Here is a 16,526-nt window from a genome sequence, read left to right as displayed (position 1 = left end):
TAGAGAAGAAGCACACATTTCAGAACCCTCCAATAAGAGTGGCAATGCTTAACCATTTAATTTATTTAACTTGTTTCAACCTAATTCAAGCTAGATTACTTGCTTAATAAAATGATCAGATTCAAATCTAAATTTTTGACCTTTTTAATAAAATAGGTCGAATTTAGGTTAGTAGATTTTGATCTATCATGTTTTTCAATCTGATTCAACCCGATTGCCACCTCTAGCCTCCAGGCGGCTTTGGATTTTTTTGGTAATAACTTGCTTGGACAGTCTAGAGGGAAAGGAAACTTCCTCAACAAAGATGCTACACATCAACAAGAATTGCTGGAAACCTTGCTTGCCTTCGAGGCTTAGAAAGTGTTGGTTCCCAAAAGATATGAACATTCTTTCCTCCTCAAAGTTTGATAACTGATGCAACCTACTTGACGTCGAGGACTTTTCATATTCTCAATGAAGTTGAGGAGTTTTGCTCCTCCTACTTTCTTTAAAAAAAATTCTCTTATTTGGATACCACTAGCATTTCCTTGATAACTATTTGAAAACTCAGATGAAGACATCAGCTGCCTTAAGTGTTTAACAAGCGAGGTCCCAGAACCACATATCACTTCAAAAGCTACATATTTTCAGAGTAGGGTTGCACTGCATTGGATATCTTCCCACTTAACTGGAGACTGCTGTCATCACTGATGGACACTTGTGGATGCAAATAATTTTTTTTATATAAAAAAAAATGAATGCCAATCTTTTGTTGATAGATGAGATTTTTTAGATCATTTTTTGCGAGACGGGAGGAGATAAGATCTGATATTTGATTATTCTGATTTAAATATATGATGATGATGATTGAGCTACCCAATGAAGTACCCCTCCCCAAAAAATTTACCAAACCCCTCCTATCATAACAGAGAACCCAGGCATCAAATACACCAATAGACTTTATCAAAAGCTAGTCAGTACCTCAATATAAACTGATTTGTTACATGAACTGGGTTCGTGCATTATTAGAGTATCGATAAAGGTTAAGGTTTCATCTCCATAATTGCATTTTATCCTTGGAATTTAATCTATAATTTTTCATTGCAGAGAAAAAAAATGTGTTTGAGCAGATAGCTAATTTCTTTCTCACACTAGCACTTGATTACCCTAAATGCCTCCATTAAACCTATCTCTCTTTCATTTCTAAGTGCTCCTATTCCTCTCATTGCCCTCGTAAACGAACATTGAATAAAGAAGCATTAGGAAATTGTGATTGAATAAAAGACCGAAGAAAATTTAATTTCCAAGTTCGAGCAGTCGAGCCTTGCCCCAGCTAGTTAGGTAGATGTTATTTTCTAAATTTGATTTTTCTTTCAAGCACCATTTTCTTTGTCAAGGGACGGCATGGAAATTTGAGGTACATGCTTGACATTTAACTATTGCAGCTGAATAGAGGTTGTGGTCTCCATTGCCCCCTTTGTTTGAGTGCAATTTCTCTACAGCATGGTTACAGAAATTTTAAAAGTCAAGGTATACACTAGATTTCAATTAGTTATGCGACTCCATTCCACATCAAATGCATCAAGATTGTTGATTTGTAGTTGATAAAAAGACCCCAATAAAGATGTCCCTAAGCGACGCCAAGGTTGTAAAATTTCCAACAATTTAGAGCCTATTTGAGTATTCCTGCAGGAATTGGATCTGTTGGCCTATCCAGCTTGTAATATTCGAAGGATCCATCAAGTCCCAACATAAAACCCTAGCATGATCCCAGCACACGGGCGAGATCTTTTGTACTCCTATAGGAATTCGCGCCGCAGGTGGTGGACCGCCAAAATCCACGAATTATAAGAGAATTTTAACTCGTGCCATTGTAACTTTGCTTTGACATGTGATTAAGCTATTTAATCCCTATTTAATTCGTCTCATAAAGGGAGGGAGCAATCCTCTCAAACTTTAGAGCTCAGAAATATCTTATCCTTTTCTTTTCATCCTCCAAAGTCCGTTTCTCCTTTAGAAATCTTAGAACTTCCACGATACTTTGTACCAAAATTTTCATATTAAATCAGTTTAAACTTTTTTCATTAGTTAAATTAGAAAGCAAAACTACTGGACTATTAAGTTACCTAAAAAATCTAAATTTTATCTTGATCCAACCCATTTTTCAAAATTTGGAACATTGAACCAACACTTCCAAAGTTTATTCTTTCTTATTCCTTTGGTTTCCTTGTGCTAATCGGCGCTACTGGCATATAACATAGATGTTTAACTCTTTCTTATTCCTAAAACTTATTCATGCTAAGTTCTACAAGTATTTAAACAACAATCACATATTATTTGTATGTAGACAGAAGTGATGGAGAGTATATTATTTTAGAAAGCCACTACTTGTAAATGATAAAAGTCTTAGAAGAAAGCAATAAAAAAAAAATGTGGGAAAAATGGAGTTGACTGTGTTAAACTTTTTAATGAATGAAACTTTAAGAGTGTACATAGTAAGGAAAGGAAAAAGAATGAATTATCTTAGTTGTACATGTTACCATCAATAACACATAATTATTCAATACTAATCAACAACATAGTATACCATATATTAAAATACAATATAGTTTGTGGTACACTTTGAAAAGCAGTTTTATACTAATGTTACCACCAATAACATATAATTACACAATACCAGCCAACAAATAGTTAATCAGATATTAAATACAAAATAGTTAGCGGCGCATTCTGAAAAGTGGTTTTATATTTAATATCTTCACCAAACCAAGAACCGATCATGCCATTACCTGGATACACTGCATTAACCCACTTATCCACAATCCAAAATCCAAATTGCGATGCAGTTGCGATTATCGAGCCTTCATCTACCCTCCTTTGAATATGGCAGAGAATAAGAGCTGGCTTTGAATCCCCACTGTCTTTGTCACAAAATCAGCTCCCTTGCAGTCTCAAACAGAGAAGCAATAGCATCATGGTTGTAAGTTACATCTGTGCCTATGATGACTTCAAAACCTCCTTCGGGGCTACAAAGATCTTTAACGGCCTTCACATCCTCCTTATCTCCCCATGTCAACTTTTGTAACAATCACTCTGTTCATCAAATCTGGCTTCACATTTTGAGATGATATTCTGTCTCAAAAGATTAAGAGTTTCTGTATCTCCATCTGTTGAGACCATGAGTTTAGCAAACTGGATAGCTATCATTGAGCAAATACCAGCAGAGCCACAACCTAACTCCAACACCCTTTTCCCAGATACAATTGAAGGGTTTTCCTGCTAGTACATCACACATGAGACGAGCAGATTCCCATAACATAAGGCCTGTTGATTTGCAAGTGTGCTGATATTCTTTGGCAAGTGCTTTTATTCTGAAGTTGTAATCATTAACTTTGATCTTGATTTCCTATACATATAAGGGTCTTGGTGTTACAACATCAAAACAAAAAGGGCTATGTCACATCATTTGAATGAAGTTATGAGAGATTTTACTAGATGACAAGAGAAAACAAGTAACCAGTTGACGGGTATGTAGGAAGGAAAAGCTTTAATAGACAATTTAGTTTCCTTTAAAAAACATAAAAGTCGAGTCAATGCAAAGGCACCAAAAACAAGCTTACAATGGGTTGAAGGAAGAAAATTATATGATTTGACAAAAAAATAAAACCAATAAAAGAAAAAAAAAAGAAGAATGAAAAAACTATATAAATCCCTAATTTTATTTTCCCCATCAGTATTTGCTATGCTCTCTCCCCATCAAGAAACTAATTTGTGAAGGTTTAGATTTTTTTAGGCCATAATACAGCATCGTTACTAAAACATAACTAACATAATCAATTTTTCTTTTTGCTCCAATCATCAACCAGCTTAAACATTCATCAAAAGAAAACAAATACATGTATCCAAAGATAATTCTGATTAGAATAAAATACTTCGCACAGAAAATTGCTAAAAAATGAAAAATTCAAGATTGGAGGACGCATTACATGTTCCCAGCATTTATATGAGACACAGAGAGAACATTTCAAGGAGTAAATTTATCAGAGGCATGCACAAACAACCAAACAGGCTGAGGCGTTATATAAAGGTAAATACCCTCCTACATTTGGTTGATGTACTCCCTCGCAAGCCTTTAAACATGAAGAAAGAAAGAAGAGGGGTGATATAAAAAGGGAGGTCACTTGGGTCGTGTTATAAATGCTCTGGCTAAACTTATTGATGGGAGAGGTGAAATTTCAGCTTCTGAATCTCGGTTAATTGAATCTCTGCCCAGGTACAAGTGACCTATGGCCACAGCATGAAATCCCATCCACATTTTGGGTGTTTGATCATACATAGTACAATCATATTCTCACATATTCTTGGTTAATGTATTCCTCTCTCTCAGCAAGCGCGCACAAAAGAGAGTGCAGTTGTCTTACTGAAAAAGACTGTAGTTTAGAGGCCAGGTAACACCTCATGCTCCCAATACCTAGTCCATATGCCAGCTAAGATACTTGCAATATAGTGTAGTAGATGTCATGTTAGATTCAATCCATTATGTTAATTTTAACTTTCAACCATAAGAGGTACATCATGCTGCACCATCCATGGATGATGGGAATATGTATAACCCATCAGTTGCCATTAATGTAAGTACCATATCACAATTTGGCACATATTCAAGCTCACTATTGCATATCTAAATCATATAATCCCAGCTACATAAGAACCTGCATTAACAATTGGAGAACCATTATATAATGCTATGTCATAATAGAATGTGAAAGATTCCATGGTGAATTACTAAGGCTACATGGCATCATTATTTTTTAGTCAGGTGCTAACGAATGACCATGTATAATGTGAATCATAAAAAGATGTTGCGCTCAACATGCAACTTCTAGTTGCAATGAACAATCTAACAATGTCACAGTACACTTCAATATATAAGTTAATATTTTTCACAAAATTTTACTTCACTTGTTTATAAGTATGTCTACATGTTAGGAACCAAAGTTCGGACCCTGTACCGATGCCACACTAGTACTGTGTCGGTATGGTATGGTACAGAGTTTTTTTTGGCATATCAAGTATCGGTATGCCATCCATACCAGATACCCGGTACCAAACTGGTATTGTACGCCCCGTACAGCCGGTTCGAGCCGGTACTGCGAAACCATGTTAAGAACTCATAAATTTATGGAACAAAGATTATTACAACATATAAAATGATAGATGAACCTATGCAGACAACATGAACATTGTGGAAGACATTATGAAATCAACACATGATATCAGAACAACCATCATCATTAATTAATTCTATGCACTATGCTACATATAATTAAAAAATAAACTTTTTGTTGAAAAATAGCAAACTAGCTCAATAAACACAATTACGTGGTTGCTAAAGATGAAATATATTTTTGGGGAAAAAATTTCCATCAAATGGAATGAGTTACCTCATCAATAGTTGGTGATATACCAAACATGGTTGTGATAACTCTCAGACAGGTCAATTTCAATATCATCTTGATCCTTCAGATAATTACCAGTATGCCTATCCTTTCATGATCTACAACATCAAGACTTCTAGCTGATCTCTGAGAACTAAAAGCGGTGGGGGGAAAACAGCTTGAATCCAACACCTGGAATTTAAAAAAACAGTAATAAAAATCATTTTGTAACTAGATGATTATTCCTTCTAACTGGAAAAGGTGAATTTTGCATGGAGAGATGTTGATAGAGACAAATAGTTAAATATATAAATCAACAGCACAGATATGTTTTTGGTTAACATACAATAACATTTTGATGTAGATTTGATATTTCAATTATCCAGATATTAATAGTAAAATATATAATCAACAATAACCTATGGACAACACATTCCATAAAGATGGAACATGTCCTGCATGATAACCATGGTCAATGGCAAACCCAAAATAGAAATAATTAAACACAGGGCTACATACAGAAACAAAAAATTGTTTTCAACAATTCAGTTTCTGTGACTGTCCGTGGATCATGCTGTGCAGCTCTATTGCATTTAACTATGCCAGCATATATTCAAAGGTGCTAAATTTCCTAGAAATTGATGAAACGAAGCTTTGAGATATGAAGCATTATAATTCGTGCTATGTTATGGGAAACTTGGTAGCAAGGTTAATAATGCACAGTTTGGTTATACTTGTCACATGAATTGACCTGCTAATCATATATGGAAGATAACCATTGATTCTCTCCCAAGCTCCAATACAAACAACACTATGAGCTACAGCTGGGATGATGGTTGATTATGTCTAAACTTATGTATATAACGGCAACTGTTAACATATTTTTAAGTCATCTTCAAGATTTATTCTACCCGTAAGAAAACATAGAGCTAAATTTCTTTTATATCATCCATACACACACAGCATAAACTATAATTTATCACATGGAACTAACTACAAAGATGGGGAAAAAATTACCTATTCATCACCAGTTCTAGTGACCGATTCTCCACTTTTTTGTTGCAGATGCCAACTTCCTCAACATCAAAACCATTTTGTGTAAACATATTTGTCAAAAACTCCTTTGAAAAGTAATATGCACGCTGCACCAGAAAAATCAGTAAGAAACATGAACCAATTACCAAATTACATATAAAAACTATGACCAAGGTCATCAATGACTTACAGTACCATCACCTCTGACATAAAAATTCTCACTGATCTGTTGCTCCTTGCAAATCAATCTTTCCTGTAAATGGTTATCATGATTAAATAGTTATTCATAAGAGAAACAAAATCTCTAGATTATATAAGAAAATGAAATAATAAAATATATGAAAATTGAAATCTTGCAGCTTTTACAGACATTTGGTATTAAAGAGTATGAGAGGACATGTAATATAGTTCGGATACAAATGCTTCACTTATATAAAATCCTTGATAGTTCCTTCAGCTTTATAACTATAGCTTTATGATGAGAACAAAATTACAGTTAAATTAAGAGAAGACTCTTTGCACACGTAATGTCCAAGAAAGGTCATCTAAGCTGTAAGTCCAGCTACTTGTAAATCAAAATTGTAAAGAGCAAAAACTATCTGTTGTCCCATTTTCAGCTTGATAAACATGACCAAAATTGATTCTGCCATCTTGTTAGATGGGAATAATCACATCAAATTAAGATGCAACTCTCCAAGATTACCTTTTCATCAAGAAACCTCATCAATGTGCTTTACACCAAGGTTCAGAACATGGTTGACATAGTATGTATCAAACCACAACCAGCCAACTCGAACTGACCCCATATTGAACAGTTCAGGGCAAATCAAGTTCAGATTCACCCTGAACCAAGCATAAAATCGCCCCAAACAGAGCGGTGCCTCCTAACACTCCTTGGTATGACTAAAATAATTCCTTTCACAAAGATTCTTCACAATTTGAAGGCGGGAACAGAGTGAAGGATAAGGTAAGACTGCCAAGCAAGATTTGCTTGCGAGACCAAAGCTTGGCTTATGATTTTAGGGGCTAGAAAATCAACCTTTGTAGGTGAATCTTCTCCTACTCCTCCCTTTTTCTTGTTTCTTCAAAAATATGAGTGGTATTATTTGTTCAATTAAAAAAAGCAAGGGGAGCTTTTGTCAAATGAGGATAAAATCTTGTTTGATTCTCAGATTCATGCATTAAAGGATGGATCTGAGACCAAAATCAATGATTTTTGAGGTTTTGGATTGAACCTCAAAACCTTCACAGAAAAATGTCAAAAAAAAAAAAGCAAAATGCCATAGCACTTAGCAAGTGTGTAACAGCCGTATTTATGCATAACCATCGACATCCTTTGTCAATATGATCCTCAATACTGTACACCATGTACCAACTCCTAGTTGGTATGCCCCCGTACATCAATATTTGGACCATGATCTGCACTATCAGCTCATTTTGCAAGTCAAGTGCTCTCTATAAGGGTATGGGCCTCATATTCTACACTAACAAGGTTCATTCAAAGTTCAATGTCAGCATTATATACAAGAATCACGCTTTCCAGTTTCAATCAATCTAATATCAACTTCACCTTGTTTCCAAATGCACCAAGTCTATAATAAAATTACTGGCTAGCAAGTTAATCACAATATTTTGCAGGCAGAAACCTCAAACTGGAAGTTGCACAGATACTTCAATCTTGTTCAGACAAGTGATGTAGAATTTTCTTTATTTTTAAGAGAAAGAAATGCATGATATTTGATATCTTTCAATGATTGCTCCAATCAGCCTGCCTTGTCAATACACAATGATCTATCTTATTCATCCCAGATGCTGCATAATATAGACAACCAAATCCACTAATGTTTCTGATACTGTTTAACTTGATGCCTTCACCAAACATCATATGGAAAACCCACTGCAAACAAACTACATATTAAAATAAAACCATTAGTTCCTCACCATATAACAATTGATGACAAGATGATTGGTCCCTTTGGTATGGTTAATACTTATGCGAGTTATGGTATTAAGGATTTTATGTGGATATCGTAGCGGAGGTCAGCTCTAATTAAAGGATACCTCATAGAAGATTTAACCTGAAGAGTTTTAGACCCCACAATGACGCATGTTCATCATAGTAGATATGATAATTCTCCACTAGAACAGCAAGAAATGTTAGTTTTATCACCTGGATTCTCCATACACTTCAATTCTCTTACTCCTCTCAAAGAGAATTAAAGGACACATAATAAAAAAATTAACCTGGAGAGTTTAGACCCCATAATCAAACATGTTCTTCATAGTAAATAGCATAATTCTCTAAGCGAAGAACAAGAAGAGTAAAATATTTATGCATCTTTTCCTTTACAAAGTGGTCTGTGCCCAGATTGGGATTTTGCTTTACTGCTTGTTAGTATGGGATAACTGTTCTCATCTCCATCCAATAATGAGAAACAATATTTTCCTTTTTTTCCTTTTTGTCAATTGTTTAAAGTCCTGCCCACCAATTGAGAAAAACTAAGAGACATCACGTAGGACTACATAAAGGGAAAGTACAGACAACTAAGAGTGCACTGTTGGAACTAATAAAGAGTCCAAACCTAGTTAATCATGGGCCTAGATTTGATTTGAGTTGCACTTAAGATTTAATAAAAGCTATTATGGTTTGAGAGCTGGTTGACATTTTATACAAAAATTTCCGGAAGCCCAACTATGGGAAGTGAATTTCTGTTATAGGATATAGAAAAGAAAGAGAAAACATTGTGAAGAAGAATTTGAAAAAAGCTCATGTTAACACCTAAGGTGCCATTAGTAGCAATTACTGATAAACAAGGACCGATAAAACCAACCAAAATAGTTGGGACAAGGCTTGATAGCTTTGGATATGGTTATGGGCATTATGGTTCACTATTACTTCACTGGATTTCCAGACTATTTACAATAACCTAATTTATATCACAATTTACAGTATAAAATAGATGGGCAACATAACGAAATAAAAGGAATATTGCTAAAAACAGCATTACCACTTTCATTGCTCTCCACATTGGGACAATATTTCCAACATATCAACAATAAACTTAGATCCAAATTTAAGGATTAACCAGTTCATAGATGATTGACTGAGTAGATTTTATACCAGAATATTATTGCAGAGACACTAGTTACCAGTCATCAACTCATCATGAAAGAAATCTTAGTAATCAGTAATAAGAAATAAAATTACAAACAAACCTGGGCAAGGTCGCCAATGGCATAATCTCGGAAAAGCACACGACCATTTGGCTGAAAGAAGTACTCAGCAGGAAAAATCACAGTACCCATAGATATATAAAACAATACTTAAGAAATATGAATCTAAAACATTTGAAGCAAGCAACTTAATATAAGATTCTACGCAACTAAAAATAAAAATAACTTACTTTAAGAACATTTCTGATATTCTGCAAAAATAAAGGCATCTTTTCTGGAGCTACTGCAGACAACACAAAAACCTACTTATTATGTCAGTTGTTGGCTATGTAATAATATCTCTAAGAACAAGTAAATTGTGTCCTAACACATTGGCACAAAGATGCCAGATAGAGGACACAGAAGAATAAAACTATTTATAGTGACTTCAACAGAAGAATAGAGCATATATCCTGTTACCATGGTTACAATGTCAACAGATGAAGGCTGTATTATTTCACTGAGGTTGTTTACAGTGAGATCACAAACAAAAGCATTGATCTTGTCAGCCGTGAAGTCTTTGTGTCCCTGCCATGTAATTTCTAAATTAAGAGAAAGATAATTGCATGAAAACAAACAATAATATCTTCATATAAATTTACAATAGTAGAAACTAAGTAAAATCCCTGAACAATTTGCAGAGGTTGTTAGTTATATGTGTGCCAAGCTGCAAGTTTAAATAAGATCCCTTAAAAAAGTTACACAAGTTCCTAGTATTATGAGTGCTAGGGTGTGAGGTGACTTCATTTTGAATTAAGAAGCTTTTCAACAAGGTCATTCTGTTTATAGACATCATTGTTGGACATCTTTGATGGGCAAATATTATAGACTAGTTGATGGCAAATAAAAATCAGTCACCTTAAATTTTATTGTATTTTCAAAACTTTTATTTAGATAATTTTTAGAATGGGTTCTAGAGACCTATTTAAAGTTGGATTCAAGGTAGGCTGAACTGGACCGAACCGCCCAGTTCGGCCCGTACCGAGCCAACCTGGTAGGGAACCGGTCGGTTTGTCCATTAAAAGCGGTTCTAGCCCCAAACCGGCAGGAGAAGGCCAGAACCAGCCAAAACCGTTCCGAACCAGCTGGTTCCGTTCGACGGTTCGCACCGAGTCGACCCGGTTCGGAACCGAGCTCCCTTCCCCTTTCCTTCTTTTGTTAAAAGATGGTGTTGGGAAGGTCGAAGGCATAACCTAACCATGACATCACTGAATCAATCTTTTCTTTGATACTTCCATTAAACATAACAAATATAGAGGTATGATATTCTGTAAACAAGAAAGGTATGCCAAGAAGAAACCAAACCTTTATCAAGTCAATGGCACGTGGTGAAAAATCACATGCATAAACAAAAATATCATGGTATGTGGAAAGTAAAGGAAAAACTGTGTTTCCAGCTCCACAGCCAACCTGCAAGCCAACAAAAAGTACTGAACAGATTAAAGAAAAGCGTTAATATAATAATCTGCCTACACCAGAGAATATTGTATGTGAGAAGGGAATTTTATTAAAAATACAAAATCAAGCAACAATGCTCACATTAGGGTTGTAATCAAGACCTAAAAAATTGATTTTGAATGTAAAATGCAAATACAAGTAATCCAGTGTCTCCTCCACATTCTTACAATTTATGCACCAGTCTAAGAAAATACAATATGATCAAGAGTAACAAATTTCTTAAGACAATTCTGTACAAGGTGTTGAGATAATATTATTGCTAAGCATCGAAGCCTCATGTGTGGGTAATATTACTTCAGTTGCAGTTGACCAACAGCATGTAAACATTAGTGATATTTTGAAGTTTCACAACAGTACGTTTGCTGCTCGAAAGGCCATGAAAATGATGTAACTATCACTATCCACCAAGAAATCTTTCACTTTCCCCAAATTTTGCAGCTAATCCAAGCAATTTAAAAGTTCACCATCAACAGATATCTCATTATGCTCCAACAATTCAAATGTGTAGGAATTCTAGGACTAAATCATGTCCCTTTTCTGAAAAAGTTCCAACTGGATTATTACTTAAGTTGGGACAGCCAACAGTTGCCTCATATGAGCAGCCACAAGGTTATAAACAAGGTTTTGAATACTGTGGGATGGGGCCATCTCGGTCTTTTTGTGGAATAGGATGTCCCATGTCCCATCATTTGGGATGGTGGATGTCTTGTCCCATCCCGATTCATTTTCCGACTCGTCCCATCATGATTGATTTCCTTACTCGTCGTGTCTTGATCCATTTCTCAACTCATCCCGTCTTGACACTCGGGATGGTAGGACGCCCTGCTGTCTCACTAGTATCTAAAACCTAGGCTGTAAATAGTCCTAGCGAGTCACCACTTAAATCTAAAGGAACCTCACAGACCCTTACTTGGGACATGTTTAGTACTATTAGTAACGCTTATGCTTTTCCAAGAAGGGCCTTTTGTGAATCACTTCAGTTAAAGTACTTTAAAGAGAAGCATTTTTTCACTTGTTTGGTATTTGGAAACACAACTTAAAACCTTTTTTTCTTAAAAAAATATATTTAGTTTTAATCATTTTAAATGTGACTTGCGTAAAAGTAAATCAAGTTTATTGAGATTTCAGTTTCAATTAAGAACTTCAAGATGACCTTAAAACTATATGTTTGATTTGGATTGAATCAGTCATGGATCAATAAAATTCAAGTTTACCTAATACATGTGCTCCTCCAATATTCTACTCTTAATTAGAGCATACTCATTGTGTCTATGGAAACAAACCAGATGCTTCATTTAAGTGTAACCAAAGAAGCTAGTTTTCTCTAGCTTCTCCTAAAAGCAGCTTTCCAATTTTTACTTTCTGAGAAGCACCTTTTATTGAGCATGACCAAACATATATTTATTTAATTCTTTTCTCAAGAAGAGAACTTTTTACTTCAAAAGTCACAGAAGTGCTTTTGTTAAGCGATGCCAAGCACAACCTTAAGCTCTAAGATTCAGCTTTTAGTTGGTAGCAAAACCAGATTTAGAATCTGGATTTGAGTAGGAACTAGGAAGTATAATAACCTGGCTGATCAAATAAGTAACAGTATTCCCTATTTATTTTACAGATCCGAGCAAAGTTGGAACTGTAGTTATACTCTTAATTCCATATGTAAGATGCCTAGTGGGACTCAATTGGTAGGTATTAGTGGCCAGCTACTCCACTAGCAAAGGCAGAAGACTGGCTGTAGTGGGGTTTATTTTTGGTAATCTTGGAACAAAATGTAAATTATAAGGGACCCTGCTATTCTGCTTCTCGAAGTCTCTTTCTTTTCTTCCTCTTCGCCCCTCTCTTCCTATTTTATTTCTTCTTTCTTTTATTTTGCCAATAATTTCAACAGATCAGGTTTGAGAAAGATAATCAGCCATTAATCTCAACTAGTAGCCACCACCTGTCTGAGATTCTAAACCTGAGGCTTCAGTTCAATGAAAAATCAAAGGAAAAATGTCTGATTCAGAGATGGTTAGTGACTTCAACGACATGAGAATAATTTAGAGCATGTTAATGAGTTTGTTGGAGGAATGCAGCAACAATTGGAACCAAATGAGACAGTGGAACAAGTTTTTCAGGGACCTAGATGATTTATTCACCATGATGAACAACCTATGATGAGGTAAATTCCATCAGCCAGCCTTCTACTTCTCCCAATTTAGGAAATACTGACGCAACTTCTGTAGCTTCCAACAGTTTGCACCGCAACATAGGTTCCAATAAAAAGTACCATACCTGTTTTGTAGAAACATGGGATAGTCAAGTTTATGCAGACCTTAGTTTGCACAGGATTGGACTAATTTCAGGACATGACCTACACACCTGGCTTATAGCTAGTTAGGTTTGCATATTTGATATAAAAACCCAATATGCACTTAATATAATGCTAATTGTTGAAGCGACCTCATAATGATGTGGGAGAGACCAACATTTGTGAACGCTAAGAGCTTTTTTTTTGAGGTAATGCATGAACTTACAACTTGTATGTCATAGCAGTACATGACAGGATATGCATCCACGTTTCCAGGTAATTAATTTTTTTGGCACAAAGCAAGACTCTCTTAGATGACCCACATGGTAATCACCAGACAAGAATGGGAGACACGAAAGACAGTTCAATGCCCTCTAAATGAGGATATTTGAAATTTCTTTACTTCTGTTTTTTCCAAATTACCTACTTTCTCTTTAAAATCAATCCACTTCAGGAAACATTACATATTCTTCTTCCACAAAAAAAAGATACACATAAGAATCATCAATCATGTTTCCTCTTCTCAAAAAAATTGTAGATAGTCATAGGTCCTCTTGGGCCAGCTATGGAGGTCCCAATTCCAAACCATTCCACAACAAGCCAAGGAATTAATTCATAATGTAGAAACCAAAAAATAATTTATGGTGACGGCCAACAAGTTAACCTTTAGTGTTTTAACCTTTGCAGTATCACATCTGTAGCATTCATCGAGCTCCCTGAACTTTATTGCTGAGAAACCAAACTGTTGCCAAGAGCTACGATTCATAGTAGTCATGTACCTAACCCTCAGCCAGATCTGACGTAGCAAAGATCCTTATCAAAGAAAGCACACTAAGATCCCTGACCAAGAAAGCACACTAATCCAAGAAGGAATACTGCATGTAATTCAACAAGGGACGGGAAGCAAGTGATGATCTTAAAATTTGACACAATTTAAGGCAACAATACTCTGTAATTCCGGTTGCCATATCTTTTATCTAGGCACAAAATTTTTCACGAATTCAACTACTAAATTCAAAATTATGAGGTGAAATTAATATGGAAAAATAAGCCTAATGTTAGGAATAAGCATTTAAAAGTTGGTTAGGAATTCAAGTGAGTTCCATAGAAGTTTGACCCTTTATTCAGGTTCAACGGAATCTTATAGGATTTTTGAGTAACTAAGCTTCAACTAACCTACTAAGAGAAGAAAACAAAATAAAGTTCATCATGTGAGCATGTGCCATATTTTTCCATGCCTCAGACACTAGTTCAACAACCGAGATCTATGTCTCAATAAAAAAAGAAAAATCACGAAACTTATAGATTGATGAGTGTAAAGATGTTTAACTGATAAATAATTGCTCCCCAAGCACAATAATTGCCCAACTCAGGATCAGATCTCCCAGAAAATTTGTAAATAGAAAGCAAGACACATATTTGCACTCATAAGTGGATCCACAAAACTGTCCTAAAATAACATAAAATAGAAAAACCAGTGTAATGTGGAATATATGAATATGTTATCTGGTGCAAAATTCATAAAATCTTTAACAGCAGTTAAGAATAGGTGTGTTGGTTACCTCCAAAACAACAAGCTTTTCCCCCGCCGGAGCCTAGAAAAATAGCGATCAAGAGAAAAACACCAAAAGGATATCTCAGATTCCAAATCGAAAACACAAAATAACTACAAAATATTTTAGAAAGGAAAAAGAGAAATATTTTAACCTGGAAGTACTGTCCCCATTCCTTATCCAAGTAGTGCCGGTCCTTAAAGAACTATCCCACCAAAACATATCAAAGATAACAACTTTAATGGATTAAACAAGAAATAAACATATAAAACAATGAAAATTCAAAGAAAATAAGAAAAAAGAATACCCTATCTTGGTGACGCTTATAGAAGATATCCCAGTATTTCTTAGCATCCCTCTCATACTTCTCTGCACGGAAAAAATTCAAGAAAAAGAAGAAAACAAAGGCCTCCGTTAAGAAGCATTCAAAAAGAACAATTTTTCAAAGACGAAGGACTCAAAGAGAAGATACGGCGAAAGAAAACGTGAGACTTTTACGTGTATTTGCTCCCTACCTTTCCAGAAGGAAGTTACTTGTCTCGCCGAGGAGGAGGAAGACGACGAGTATATCTGAATCTTCTTCGCCGTCTCCGCCGCATCCCCGGTCGCCGCCTCGGCCATCGACGCAACCACCGCTCCTCTCTGGCTGTTCCTTCCTTGCCTCGTTACCTCGGAACGGCTTCCAAACCATGTTTCTAGGTTTCCTGCTAGAGATGGGCATCGGGCACCCGGGCCACAGACCAAACGGGCTGTGCCTGGCCCGGTCTGTTACCAAACGGGCCGTGCCTGGCACGGCCCGCTTAACCTAAAGGCTAAGCCCGGTGCGGCTCGTCTGTCCAAAAAAAAAGCCGTTATGGGCCCATAACGGCTATTTTTTGGCCTATAACGGCTATTTGTGACTTTTTACCCATTTTGCCCCTCCCAACAGCCATAAAACGGCTAATTCGAGGGGTATTTTGGGGGGGGAATTGAAGTCCTATAAATACCCCTTTCCTCCCTCATTCTTACCACACCAAACCAACTCTTCTCTCCTTCTCTACTACTACTATTTCTCTCTTTTAGCAATATTTAGCAAGTGCTCTAGGCTTCTAGCAATTTAATTTTTAGTTTGCATTTAGCAAGTGTTCAAGTGCTACACAAGAGGAGGTTATTGTTGAGAAGTTAGAAGTACAAGAGAAAGAGAAGGTCACTCCTTATTGAGAGCACAAGAGGAAGCTCACAAATCTTGGCTCTACCTCTGATCATCTACTCAATTCCTCCTTGTGGTTAGTTTTTATTTTTTGCATTCATCAATTTAGATATGTCATCTTATGATGAAAGTCATTTTGGCATTCCTCCTGTTTCTGAGGGAGAAGAAACTAATCCCCAACCCCATGTTCCTAGTTCCTCTAGAACCAGTGAACCGAGTGAAGATCAAACCTCTTCTCGTAAGAGGACTAGTGCTGTATGCAATGAATTTGATAGAATTATGGTTGATGGAGTCTGGAAAGCAAAATGTAAAAAATGTGCCAAACTTTATAGTTGTAGTAGTAGTGGGGGAACAGACCATTTAAAAAGACATCT

General features: G+C 35.9%; 1 pseudogene; it reads right to left on the bottom strand.

The window, feature by feature from the left end:
• Positions 1-2,535: 2,535 nt before the first annotated feature.
• Positions 2,536-15,677, bottom strand: LOC120107908 (annotated as a pseudogene).
• Positions 15,678-16,526: the final 849 nt, after the last annotated feature.

This window comes from Phoenix dactylifera, unplaced genomic scaffold (genome assembly GCF_009389715.1).
Source record: "Phoenix dactylifera cultivar Barhee BC4 unplaced genomic scaffold, palm_55x_up_171113_PBpolish2nd_filt_p 001072F, whole genome shotgun sequence".
Classification (NCBI taxonomy): domain Eukaryota; kingdom Viridiplantae; phylum Streptophyta; class Magnoliopsida; order Arecales; family Arecaceae; genus Phoenix; species Phoenix dactylifera.
The sequence above is the reverse complement of the archived record's forward strand: the minus strand, read 5'-3'. Positions and strand labels throughout refer to the sequence as shown.